This window comes from Suncus etruscus, chromosome X (assembly GCF_024139225.1).
Source record: "Suncus etruscus isolate mSunEtr1 chromosome X, mSunEtr1.pri.cur, whole genome shotgun sequence".
NCBI lineage: Eukaryota > Metazoa > Chordata > Mammalia > Eulipotyphla > Soricidae > Suncus > Suncus etruscus.
The window spans coordinates 46108560-46122163 of record NC_064868.1 but is presented as its reverse complement, the minus strand read 5'-3'; the positions used below and the strand labels follow the sequence as shown (position 1 = coordinate 46122163).

At 38.5% G+C, this 13604-nt stretch overlaps 1 protein-coding gene and 1 non-coding gene across 2 annotated transcripts in view; one reads left to right on the top strand and one right to left on the bottom strand.

The window, feature by feature from the left end:
- The window catches only part of MAOA (monoamine oxidase A), an 857322-nt gene that overhangs the window by 366228 nt on the left and 477490 nt on the right, over nt 1-13604 (bottom strand). The window lies entirely within an intron of this gene.
- Nucleotides 2099-2293, top strand: LOC126000037 (U2 spliceosomal RNA). Its single transcript, XR_007492428.1, has one exon. It is a non-coding gene; the product is annotated as a U2 spliceosomal RNA (small nuclear RNA).

Genomic DNA, 13604 nt, shown 5'->3' with positions numbered 1-13604 from the left:
GGAATGTGTCCCTTATCTAAAAGTTGAACCACCAGATTTGGAATTATGGGTCTAAATGGCCAAATCTTTTTATTCTCCTGTCCAGTATCTTATGCAGCTCAGTGTCAACTATAACTTAAAGCAAGAAATCCATTAATGTTGACTCTAAACATTAGTCTCCATGGTAGAGAACTGAGAAGACATGAGTTAATCATGAATAGAAAGACATTAATGTAGAGTACCTACCAAACCTCTTGTACTAATTTTCAACAACATTGGGTTTTTTTGTTTTTTTGTTTGTTTGTTTGTTTTTTGGTTTTTCGGGCCACACACATTTGATGCTCAGGGGTTACTTCTGGCTAAGGCTAAGAAATTGCCCCTGGCTTGGGGGGACCTTATGGGACACCGGGGGATCAAACCGTGGTCCTGATCCTTGGCTAGCACTTGCAAGGCAGACACCTTACCTCTAGCGCCACCTCGCCGGCCCCAACAACATTGTTTTGTAATATATAAAATTAAAACGTTAACCAAAGAAAAAAGTTAAAAATTAAATAACTATTTTAAAACTGTAGATGTAAAGTCCATTGTTTATGAGGAAAAGCTTAGATACAATAGCTTTAAAATATTAAACTCCCTCCAGCAGAAGCGTTTTATAGCAATGTGTTTTAGTGCCTTAATCTTATATTTAAAATAACCTCTCAGCTATTCTGTCCACAGTGGTTCTTGGATACAAATTTGTCACCTTGGTGCTCATTTACACTAGATACCATATTCAGTTTGCATTATGAAAATGTCTTGATAAAACACTCCAATATACCCTTTTCCTCTGGTGTATGGCTTCTATTATGACCTGAAGCATGTGACCAACCAGACCACTGAAGCAGTCAACTGTGAACCACAGATTTATATTATAGGGCCTACTCATCAAACACATTTAGGTAAATTAACATTTCTTTCTCTTTTCTCCTCTCTTTTCACTACTTTTCTTTCTCCCTTTTCTTCTTCTACCTCTTCTTCCTCATTATCATCAATTCAATTTATATCAAATAAAACCCACACTTTTACTTTCCCTTTAGTAAAGGAATTTCGATACTTAAGATTCAGCGGACAATACTACATAGGGTAACCACCTACATCAGGGGTCCTCAAACTTTTTAAACAGGGGGCCAGTTCACTGTCCCTCAGACCATTGGAGGGTCTGACTATAGTAAAAACAAAACTTATGAACGAATTCTTATGCACACTATATATATATATATATATATATATATCTTATTTTGCAATGAAGAAACAAAACAGATACAAATACAATACGTGGCCCACAGGCCATTGTTTGAGGACCACTGACCTACATAGATAGGCCTCAATAACACATTGTTTAGTACTCAAGATGCAAAACCTATGTGTATCCTAAATTGCTCCAGTCATTACCTAATCCTGAAACCTTCATTTAGGAAGGCCCAACCCCATCAATGACAAAATCCCTAGAAATTGAGAAAACCTCTCAACCTTGACACACCAGCTCAGTCTCTCTTAGTTGATTTATTAGTTTTTTACCTTATTTTTAATATAATTACCTATTTTTTGTTTTCCTCTTATTTTTTTGCTCTCTCCTCTTTTTCTTAAGCTATACCTAAGCTAATTATTGTATTTTTATGTGGACATGAGTACATAGGGAGAGGACTCCTTTATGAGAGCCAAACATAAATTGTAAACAACCCATGCCTATAGTGTATATAGACCCTCCTATATACTATCCCTTCTTCCCCCTTCAGAAATCCTACTATCCCTTCAGCCCCAATCCCAATTCGATATTCCACCTTATTCACGCTCTTTACCTCCAGATCTTAACCCATTAGGTATCAAGGCAACCTCCTACCTCAATAAGACATTACCCAGCACCCAGGCAAAGGGACACCCACTCAGATCCGCACCTCGTCCCCAGCAAGAAATTACAACCAACACCCCTGCTGACTCATGCTGTGTGGCCTTCCTTCTCATCCATCCCAAATGTGGACTGTTGTTTGATACTGGACTCAGCTCCAAAGGGATCCTCAGTGCAAGAACTTTACCTGAGCCCTTTCTGGCACAAATCTTTTCTCAATCTCAAGAAGACCAGATCTCTTCTTGGCCTTTTAGCTAAGATCAAGTGTAGTATTTATTCTTATCAGTTTCAAGACCAGAGTGTGTGATGAAAATGTGCCCTGGATCTCACACCCCACAAGAAAATCTCAAAAGACAATGGGGAAGCCTATATTTCCTTGATAAGTTAAAGACCTCTATAACACTATATCCTAACCTGTTTATACCCAAATGTAAGGTAGTCTCCTACATCACTTTATTCCCTTAATTTTTTAAACTTATTTTTCTTTATTTTTCCTTTATATATATATATTTGAGTATGTATATATAGACATATATATATATATAGTTAGATAGATATTTTTGATCTTGTTTCTGTTTCTTTTCTTCCTTAACTCCACCTGTATTGGTTCTGCTTGATACAAAAACCTACAAGAAAAAGTCTTGCCTGGGATAATAACTCAGGTCAAAACCAGGGTACAGTGGTGATGGAGCCTGACACTCTCACCCTCAAATGCACCATTTCTTCTTGCAAAGGCATATTAAAGAAGGGGAAATTGTACATATAGAAACAAGCTCTTATCTACTAGGGATGAGAACTCATACACTTTAAAATACAGGGGCACCTCCAACCTTGAAAATATGTCATATGAACCCAATTTATATTCCAGGTGATTAGACAATGACTGTCCAACCCTGAACCCTAGATTTCAGACATAGAACTGACAATGCTCTCTGTTACAGCTCCAGGAACCAATCTCCCTCTGGGACATTCCTAATACTGCTTTGACACCAATATATGCCAGTTTTGATATGACATCCTGACAATGAGGAAATGGCAACAACTTGTCTAAGACAGGTAGTTCTTACCTCACCTCCTAACGATAAGATAAAATTAAAAGACATATCATTCTTTGATTTGCAAAAAAGCCAAGTCCACTATCTACAGAATACTGACTCTGATAGCCATGACTGGGCAGAATTTATCCTGGGACCAAAAAAAAGGACCCTAAGGGAGGGACTACAGAGCATGAAAATCGGCAAGACTTTGCTAAAGCCGGCTCCCTGTGTGTGACACCAGGTGGGGAAAATCCACGAAAGTACACCGGCCCAGTGGGGCCCAACTGTGAAAAACTGTGAGTTTGACCTGTATATACCTGTCTACTGTCCTCTTGCGTGAAACTCTTGCGAGTGGGGCGAAAAGAGGCTCCAGAAAACTCGCTCGCCCAGAGGCCATTTTCAGGGAGGGACTACAGAGCATGAAAACCGGCAAGACTTTGCAAAAGCCGGCTCCCTGTGTGTGACACCAGGCGGGGAAAATCCATGAAAGTACACCGGCCCAGTGGGGCCCAACTGTGAAAAACTGTGAGTTTGACCTGTATATGTCTGTCTACTGTCCTCTTTCGTGAAACTCTTGCGAGTGGGGCAAAAAGAGGCTCCAGCGGAGCACGGCCACTCTGCTTTGCTACACGGCCGTGCACTCCTTCTAAGGAAAGAACACCATTGCAACAAGAAGAAAAAATTACACTAAGAACGGTGCTATATCACAGAAGCAAACATTTCTCTCCGGACTCTCCTCTCTGTTGCATGCTCGAGCCTAAGATTTGACCCACTGTGAGGCTTCATCCACGGAGTACTCCCCTACCTTAGAGGCAAGTCAGCCCATCCAGAAAGGAAGGAGCCAGAGGAGTGTGCTGCCTGCATCATATAGACAATGAATACCACCACAACACGTAGAAAAACCCACAATACAAGTGTGACAATGGGGAAACAACGCAGGCCAGCATCAGACATAGAGAATGAAGATGACGATTCTGAGGATCAGATAATGACCAACCAACTAATCAACCTCTCAGATAAGGACTTTAGACTAGCCATATGGAAGATGCTCAAATAATCTCTAAGAAACCATGGATCGAGTTGAACAGAACACTAATAAGAACCAAGAAAATATGAAGACAAAAATCACAAAACTCCAAACTGAAATAACATGTCAACTAACAGGTCTGAAAAAGTCAGTAAACGAAGTGAATGACAAAATGGATAAGCTCTGGGACAGGGTATCAGAAGCTGAGAATAGACTTGGTGCTGTGGAAGATGAGATACATAACAATTCCATACAGCAGGAGAGATTGGACAAAAAACTTAAAGCAAATGAGCAGACAATGGAAAAATTAGTCAAAGAATGGGAACAGATGAAAATAGAAGTCTATGATAAGATCAACAGAAACAACTTAAGAATCATTGGAGTCCCAGAGACCCAGGAAGAAAATTTCCAGGATGAATCAACGGTCAAGAACATCATTAAAGAGAAACTTCCAGAGCTAAAGAATATATGTGATCAAATCCTGCATGCCCGAAGAGTACCAACCAAAAGAGACCCCAGAAAAACCACCCCAAGACACATCCTAGTCACAATGACAAATCCCACAGATAGAGACAGAATTCTGAAAACAGCAAGACCAAAAGGAGAAATCACGTTCAAGCAAGCTTCCCTGAGATTTACAGCAGACCTGTCACCAGAAACACTCAATGCCAGAAAGCAGTGGTGGGATATTGTGACAAGACTGAATGAAATAAATGCTTCACCCAGAATACTATACCCAGCAGAACTCACTTTCCTGTTTGACGGAAGAATACATGGTTTCACAGACAAAAAGCAGCTCAGAAACTTCACAGACACAAAACCAGTCTTAAGAGAAAAACTGAAAGACCTAATCTAAGACAAGACTACCCAAAAGACACACCAAATTTCGAAATAAACATGGCGTTAAATCCCAGGACAATTCTTTCTCTCAACGTCAATGGACTAAATACACCAGTTAAGAGACAGAGTGGTTAAATGGATCAAAAAACTCAATCCAACCTTCTGCTGCCTACAAGAAATGCACCTGAATAGTCAGAACAAACATAGACTCAAAATAAAAGGCTGGAGAAAAATTATCCAAGCAAACAACACCCATAGAAAAGCTGGAGTGGCCATACTAATATCAGATAATGCAAACTTTATACTCAGGAAGGTTGTAAGGGACAAAGATGGACATTTTTTATAATAATCAAGGGGTACGTAGAGCAGGAAGAATTCACTCTCCTAAACATATATGCACCGAATAAGGGGCCAGCAAAATATTTAATACAACTGTTGACAAATCTGAAAAATAATATCAACAACAACACAATAATTGTGGGGGACCTTAACACGGCTTTGTCAACACTGGATAGGTCAACCAGACTGAAACCCAACAAGAATATACTAGACCTGAGGAGAGAAATGGAAGAAAGAGGCCTAGTGGATATATATAGGACACTCCATCCCCAGAAACCTGGATACACATTCTCCAATGTACATGGGACATTCTCCAGGATAGACTACATGCTGGCACATAAAACATACCTCCATAAGATCCAGAGGATAGAAATTTTGCAGACTACCTTCGCTGACCACAAGGCTCTGAAATTATTTGTGAACTCCAAAGGGACTCAGAAGAAACACTTTAACACCAGTGGGTCCGAGATGAAATCAAGGAGGAAATCAAAAGGTTCCTGGAAACAAATGACAATAAAGACACAAACTCTCAGAACTTATGGGACACAGCAAAAGCAGTACTGAGAGGAAAGTTTATAGCTTGCAAGCACACATCAGGAAGGAAGGAGCTTACCTGAGTAGCTTAATGACACAGCTAATAGAACTAGAAAATGCTCAACAAAAGGACCCAAGAATAGGAAGACAGAAGGAAATGACAAAGCTGAGAGCAGAAATCAACGAAGTGGAAACCCAAGAAACAATCCGAAAGATCAAGGAAAGCAGAAGTTGGTTCTTTGAAAAAATAAACAAGATTGAAAGACCACTGGCAAACCTAACAAAGAAAGAGAGAGAGAGAAATTTGATAACTCGTATCAGGAATGAAAAAGGAGAGATAACTACTGATATGACAGAGATTCAAAGGGCAATCAGAAACTACTTTGAAAAACTCTACGCCACTAAAAATTAGAACCTGGAAGAAATGGATAAATTCTTGGACTCTTATAATCTTCCACAGTTGAAGGAAGAGGATGTAGCATATCTAAACACCCCCATCACCATTGATGAAATTAAAACAGTAATCAAATGTTTGCCCAAAAACAAAAGCCCAGGTCCAGATGGATTCACTAATGAATTCTATCAAACTTTCCAAGAGGAACTACTGCCAATCTTGGCAAGAATCTTTCATGAAATTGAACAAACAGAAACATTTCCAAATAGCTTTTATGAAGCCAACATCACCTTGATACCTAAACGAGACAGAGATGCTACAAAATGAAAATTACAGACCAATATCGCTGATGAATGCAGATGCAAAGATCCTCAACAAAATCCTGGCAAATAGGATTCAATGCCTCGTTAAGAAGATCATTCACTACGATCAAGTAGGTATCATCCCAGGAATGCAAGGCTGGTTTAACATCCGTAAATCTATGAACATAATACACAACATCAATAACAAGAAAAATGAAAACCACATGATCATATCAATAAATGCAGAGAAAGCATTTGATAAGGTCCAACACCCATTCTTGATCAAAACTCTCAGCAAGATGGGAATGGAGGGAACCTTTCTCATTATAGTGAAGGCCATCTACCACAAGCCAGTGGCAAATATTATCCTCAATGGAGAAAAACTAAAAGCCTTCCCTCTAAATTCTGGCACAAGACAAGGCTGTCCTCTCTCACCACTCCTATTCAACATAGCACTGGTAGTACTTGCTATAGCGATTAGGCAAGAAAAGGATATCAAGGGAATCCAGATAGGAAAGGAAGAAGTCAAGCTCTCACTGTTTGCAGATGACATGATACTCTACTTAGAAAACCCTAAAGACTCTATCAAAAAGCTTCTAGAAACAATAGACTCATATAGCAAGGTGGCAGGCTACAAAATTAACACACAAAAATCAATGGCCTTTCTATGCACCAATATAATAAGGATGAAATGGACATTAAGAAAACAACCCCATTCACAGTAGTGCCACACAAACTCAAATATCTTGGAATCAACTTGACTAAATATGTGAAGGACCTATACAAGGAAAACTATAAAACTCTGCTCCAAGAAATAAGAGAGGACACACGGAAATGGAAACACATACCCTGCTCATGGATTGGCAGGATTAACATCATCAAAATGGCAATACTCCCCAAGGCATTATACAGATATAATGCCATCCGTCTAAATATACCCATGACATTCTTCAAAGAAGTGGATCAGACACTTTTGAAATTCATTTGGAACAATAAACACCCTCGAATAGCTAAAGCAATTCATTGGGAAAAAAATATGGGAGGAATTGTTTTCCCCAACTTTAAACTGTACTACAAAGCAATATTTATCAAAACAGCATGGTATTGGAATAAGGACAGGTCCACAGATCAGTGAAATAGGCTTGAATACTCAGAAAATGTTCCCCAGACATACAAACACCTAATTTTTGATAAAGGAGCAGGAAATCCTAAATGGAGCAGGGAAAGCCTCTTCAACAAGTGGTGTTGGCAGAAGTGGATAGCCACTTGCAAAAAATTGAACTTAGACCCCCAGCTAACATCATGTACGAAGGTAAAATCCAAATGGATTAAAGACCTCGATATCAGCCCCAAAACCATATGATATATAGAACAGCACATAGGCAAAACACTCCAGGACATTACAGGCATCTTCAAGGAGGAAACTGCACTCACCAAGCAAGTGAAAGCAGAGATTAACAGATGGGAATATATTAAGCTGAGAAGCTTCTGCACCTCAAAGGAAATAGTGCCCAGGATACAAGAGCCACCCACTGAGTGGGAGAAACTATTCACCCAATACCCATCAGATTAGGGGCTAATCTCCAAAATATACAAGGCACTGACAGAACTTTACAAGAAAAAAACATCTAACCCCATCAAAAAATGGGGAGAAGAAATGAACAGACACTTTGACAAAGAAGAAATACACATGGCCAAAAGACACATGAAAAAATGTTCCACATCACTAATCATCAGGGAGATGCAAATCAAAACAACGATGAGATACCACCTCACACCCCAGAGAACGGCACACATCACAAAGAATGAGAATAAACAATGTTGGCGGGGATGTGGAGAGAAAGGAACTCTTATCCACTGCTGGTGGGAATGCCGTCTAGTTCAACCTTTATGGAAAGCGATATGGAGATTCCTCCAAAAACTGGAAATCGAGCTCCCATACGATCCAGCTATACCACTCCTAGGAATATACCCTAGGAACACAAAAATACAATACAAAAACCCCTTCCTTACACCTATATTCATTGCAGCACTGTTTACCATAGCAAGACTCTGGAAACAACCAAGATGCCCTTCAACATTCGAATGGCTAAAGAAACTGTGGTACATATACACAATGGAATATTATGCAGCTGTCAGGAGAGATGAAGTCATGAAATTTTCCTATACATGGATGTACACGGAATCTATTATGCTGAGTGAAATAAGTCAGAGAGAGAGAGAAAAACGCAGAATGGTCTCACTCATCTATGGGTTTTAAGAAAAATGAAAGACACCCTTGTAATAATAATTTTCAGACACAAAAGAGAAAAGAGCTGGAAGTTCCAGTTCACCTTAGGAAGCTCACCACAAAGAGTGATGAGTTTAGTTAGGGAAATAACTACATTTTGAACTGTCCTTATAACGAGAATGTATGAGGAAAATGGAGAGCCTGTCTAGAGTACAGGCGGGGGTCGGGTGGGGAGGAGGGAGACTTGGGACATTGGTGATGGGAATGTTGCACTGGTGATGGGTGGTGTTCTTTACATGACTGAAACCCAAACAGAATCATGTATGTAATTAAGGTGTTTAAATAAATTTTAAAAAAAGGACCCTAGTTTAGACCTTGTCCTATGATCTTTTCAACAACCAATATCTCTAATTCCAGAGGTCTTACTGAAACAACTGCAAAAGAGAATATCTTCTAAATACATAATTAAAGACTCTAACCTAGGCATTGTTCTAGGATAGGGGAAAAAATCAAGACCACCAATTACCGAAGATTGATTAAAACAACAGTGATCGATCACAACTCCAAGAACCGTAAAGTATGACTTCATTCTAGGCTCCATCCTTTGACCTGTGCAAATATCATGATCTCTTGCTAGAGAGGCATGATTTTATTACCCAAGACAGAGCGGAAGGTTTCCAGACACCACAGAAGGACCTAGGGGAGAGTAAAAGTGCATATATGGAGCCTGTAGTTATTTCCATGAAAATACACTTCAAGGGCAAAAAAACCCTGTATCTCTGAGGCCAAGGAAATTTCCTTTCTAATCTCCCCAATATTTACTGTGCCTATGTAAGAAAAAAATAGAACCACAAATATATTTTTTAGTTTTGATATTGCTTTTGATTTTTGTGCTTTTTTTTTTTTTTTTTTTTATTTCAGGTCTGGTCTGTGTTTATTGTGTGGCTGCTATCTATGTTTCCCTGATGCTTTTAGAGTTTTTTGTTTGATTTTTTTTATCTTCTTTTGTTGTTATTGTTTTTATGTTTTTCTTCCTTTTCCCTTTCTTCACTTAAATAGATAGATATAGCCTGTAGAAGGACTCCTCCCATTTTTTGCTTGTTTGATTTTTGCCCCATTTTATTTTATTATCATTTTTTCTCTTTCATTTATACAGAACCACACAACTTGAACCATCTTGTTCCACCTCACAAATGGAGGGGAAATAATGGAGGGTACCAAGAACAGACAGTCATATGAACATTAAGTAGAAATTAAAAATAATCAAACTTAAACACCTAATCCAAAGCCAATGACAACAGAATCGATACCCAATTTACAATATACAAGACACAGAGAGGACTACTTGTAATAGCAGCTGGGGCAGTAGGAGTGGGGGATATGGGATGCATGCAGGTAAAAGGGTTGGAGGGAGGACAACATTGGTGGTGGGAACTCCACTGATTCAATATCAATATCACTGTGTACCTAAAATATTACTGTGAAAGATTCATAATCCACTTTGATTAAAATTAAAAAAATGTGGAAGAAAAAAAGATAAAAAATATTAACCACGCTCAACAGCTAAAATTAAAGGAAATTTCTTTGACAAATGGAATAGGGGGCTGAATAAATTGTAAACAAAATAAGGAACTTACTTTGCATGTTACTGTCAATGGTTCAATCCCATGATCAGGACCAGGACTGATCTATGAGCACAGACCCAGCTGTAAGCCCTGAATATCACTGAGCATTGTTCAAAAAAAAAATAAAACAAAAGAAGAAAGGATTCTGGGTTCTTCGTTGACAAAGTCTCAGGTACCCCATATCTCAAACATAAAGCTAACACAGTTCCCTGCAGCAGCACCAGGAACCAAATTTCCCCTGGGTAATTCCTAATTGCTCGAATACCAACTTGCACAAGTTTGTTTCAAAATCATGATGACAAGGTAACAGCAGCAACTTGATCTAAGAATAAGTTGACCTATCTCATCACCTAAGAGTAAGATGAAATCAGAAGACACTCAATCCATTGATCTGTGCAAAAACTATTATCATTAATTACAGAATTCTGACTTTGATAACCGCAACTGCGCAGAATTTTTCATGTGACCAATAAGAAAAATCCTAACCTAGGCTTTCGCCTAGGATTTGTACAAAAACTAAGATCTCTAAATCCAGAGGTCTGACTTTGACAACTGCATCTGAGCAGAACTTATGGAATCTTAAGGAAATATTTATCTTTGGCTATTTTTTGGTTTATTTTTGTTTTTGGGTCACACCCGGCAACGCTCAGTGGTTACTCCTGGCTCTATGCTCAGAAATAGTTCCTGGCAGGCTCAGGGGACCATATGGGATGCCAGGATTTGAACCACCATTCTTTTGCATGCAAGGCAATCACCCTACCTCAATGCTATATCTCTGGCCCCTTATCTTAGGCTTTATCCAAGGATCTGTGCAAAACTCAAGATCACTAATTACAGAAGGCAGAAGGCTGATTACAACAATCAAGATGAAGCAGAATGACTAGAACCATAAAAAAAAAAACAACCTACCTCTGTGCTAGACTTTGTCCTATGATCTGTGCAAATACCAAGATCTCTAGCTACAGATGACTGATTTTTCATTGATAAATAAGCAGAACATATCTCGGCACCATAAAAAGACCTTAGCATGTATTGAGTATGTAGTTGTTCTCATGACAGTATGCTTCAGGGGTGGAAAACTCCTGTATCTCTTAGGCCACGTGAATGCCCTTTCTCATTTTCCCAATATTTACTGTGGTTATAAAAATCAAATGAACAAACGAAGAAAACCACAAAACTTCACCACATCAGCCCTCCTTCCCCTTTTTTCTTTTTTTCTTTCTTTTGTTTGTAGCATGTTGTTAATGTTTTGTTGCTGTTGTGCTTTTTGTTGTTGCTTGTATTGTTTTTTACTTTTTTCTTCTTCTTTTAAATTGATATTAATAGGTTCTAGACAGACTCCTCCTAGCTTTCCTTTCTTTTTTATTTTCCCATAGAAACACTCAAATTGAATCCTCTTGTTCTGCCTCATAAATTTAGGAAAAAAATGGGTTGTACCAAGAGCAAACAGTCAGATAAACATTGAATGAAAATAAAAAAGATCAGATTTAAGCACCAAACCCGATGTCAAAGACAACAGAATTCACACCCAATTTGCCATAAACTATACTCAAAATGGACCTGTTACACTAGCAATCCAGGGGTCAAAGTGGGGAAGTATGGGATGCATAATGGGAACAGGGTGGAGGGAGGACAACACTGGCAGTGGGTATGGCCCTAATTCATTGACACTATGCACCTTAAATATTACTGGGAAAATTTGTAATTTGCTTTGGTTACAATAAAATTATTTAAATTAAAAAATGTTTCAGATATACACTGTCAATTGACCATCATTTCCTATTGCCACACAGAACAATTTTAATGGCAATTGTTTCTCCAACCAAAAATGAACTGATATTCAGGAATCACCAAAATATTGAAGAGGCATGGCAATATAAAAAATAAAATAATAAAGATAAAATGGAAGAGGACTATAAAGAAGTGTGTGTTATTCAAAGAATCAAAAAACATCTTTTTTCCAAAGTCAAGCACTTTGATATTTTCTCTACATCCTGACCTTACTCTGAGAATTAAACTATTATCAAATTCCAACTGAATACAAAACAAAGTCCTTCTAGCATCTTAAGTTTACCGTGTCCACAAATAATTAGAATCTCAAATACCCTGAAGCATTTATTTATTCCTGATTCTTTATTTTGTATCAAGAGTATGACCGACCATGCATTTTTATATTTTTCTTTTTCTTTTCTTTTTTTTCTTTTTTTTTATTTTTTTAATTTGAATTATGAGAACAAAAGATGCAAAGAAAGAGGAGAAGGTAAAGTTACAGTGGAAGGACAATCACCCATAACATAATTCTCAGAAGAAGTCCCCTTGCTGATATCTTAACTTTGAACTTTCAGACAAAGAAAGATAAGATAAATAAAACAAAATCCATGTACAATTACTTTGTCCCTCAAGTCCCCAGATTGTAACACATTATAATATTTCTTAACAGCACAAGGCAATCTAAAGCCATAAAATTTATGTAACTCCTTAAACATTAGAGGCATAGTATTTTTTACATTTCCATGTACATGCATATTAGCTTAAGTTAACCTCAAAATTTAAGTGGTTTTTTGCGGGGATTAGAGTCAAAGGAGCACAGTAAAAACGATGTTAGAGCGGCAATTGTTGATGGAATAGGCCCACCAAAATATGAGAGGCATGGAAAGACATAACCTTGGTCTAAATACAAAGAGATCCTACCCCTGAAGTTTCCTGGCATAAGACCAACTCTAGGCTTCAGGCAAGTTATCGTCCAATCCAAGACATTGTCCATAGTGCCAATACACTTTTCACACAGTCTCCGTTGTTGGTATCATGTTTCTGTATTAAAGATCCTGGAGTCTGCATATCCTACATTGAAGTCATGATGTGGAGTGTCTTCTCGTTTCACCTCACCATTATAGGGCAATGCAGGAAGCCCTGTCCTGTAAGCAGGTCGTTGTTGTTAAGTCTTCTCAGTGTTAAGGGAAGTCTCTTTTGAGCAGGTCAATGTCTTAGCAGTGGTAGGGTCTTCCGTGGTAGAGGATTGCTTCCAGGTGATGTTATAGACAAACCTCACAATTAAGGGGCAATACAGCAAGCCCTGTCCAGTAAGCAGGTCATTGTTCTTGTTAAGTCTTCTCAGTGTTAAGGGAAGTCACTTTCGAGTAGATCGATGTCAGAGCAGCTGTAGGGTCTTCCCTGGTAGAGGAATGCCTCCAGGTGATGTTATATACAACCTTGGATGTTTTGTAGATGTCTTCTCTAGATCAGGGGTCAATGGAGAGTGCCCATTTTTCTGAGGCCTGTGCCAGGTCTTTATGTCAACGTTCAGGGTGTAAGGTCCCATTGCACTACAAGATTTGTGTGTTCCCATCTCTATTAGATAAGAACTTATTGGTATGTATAGTATTTTCCCATATTAGTGTGCCTAAGCAAACAA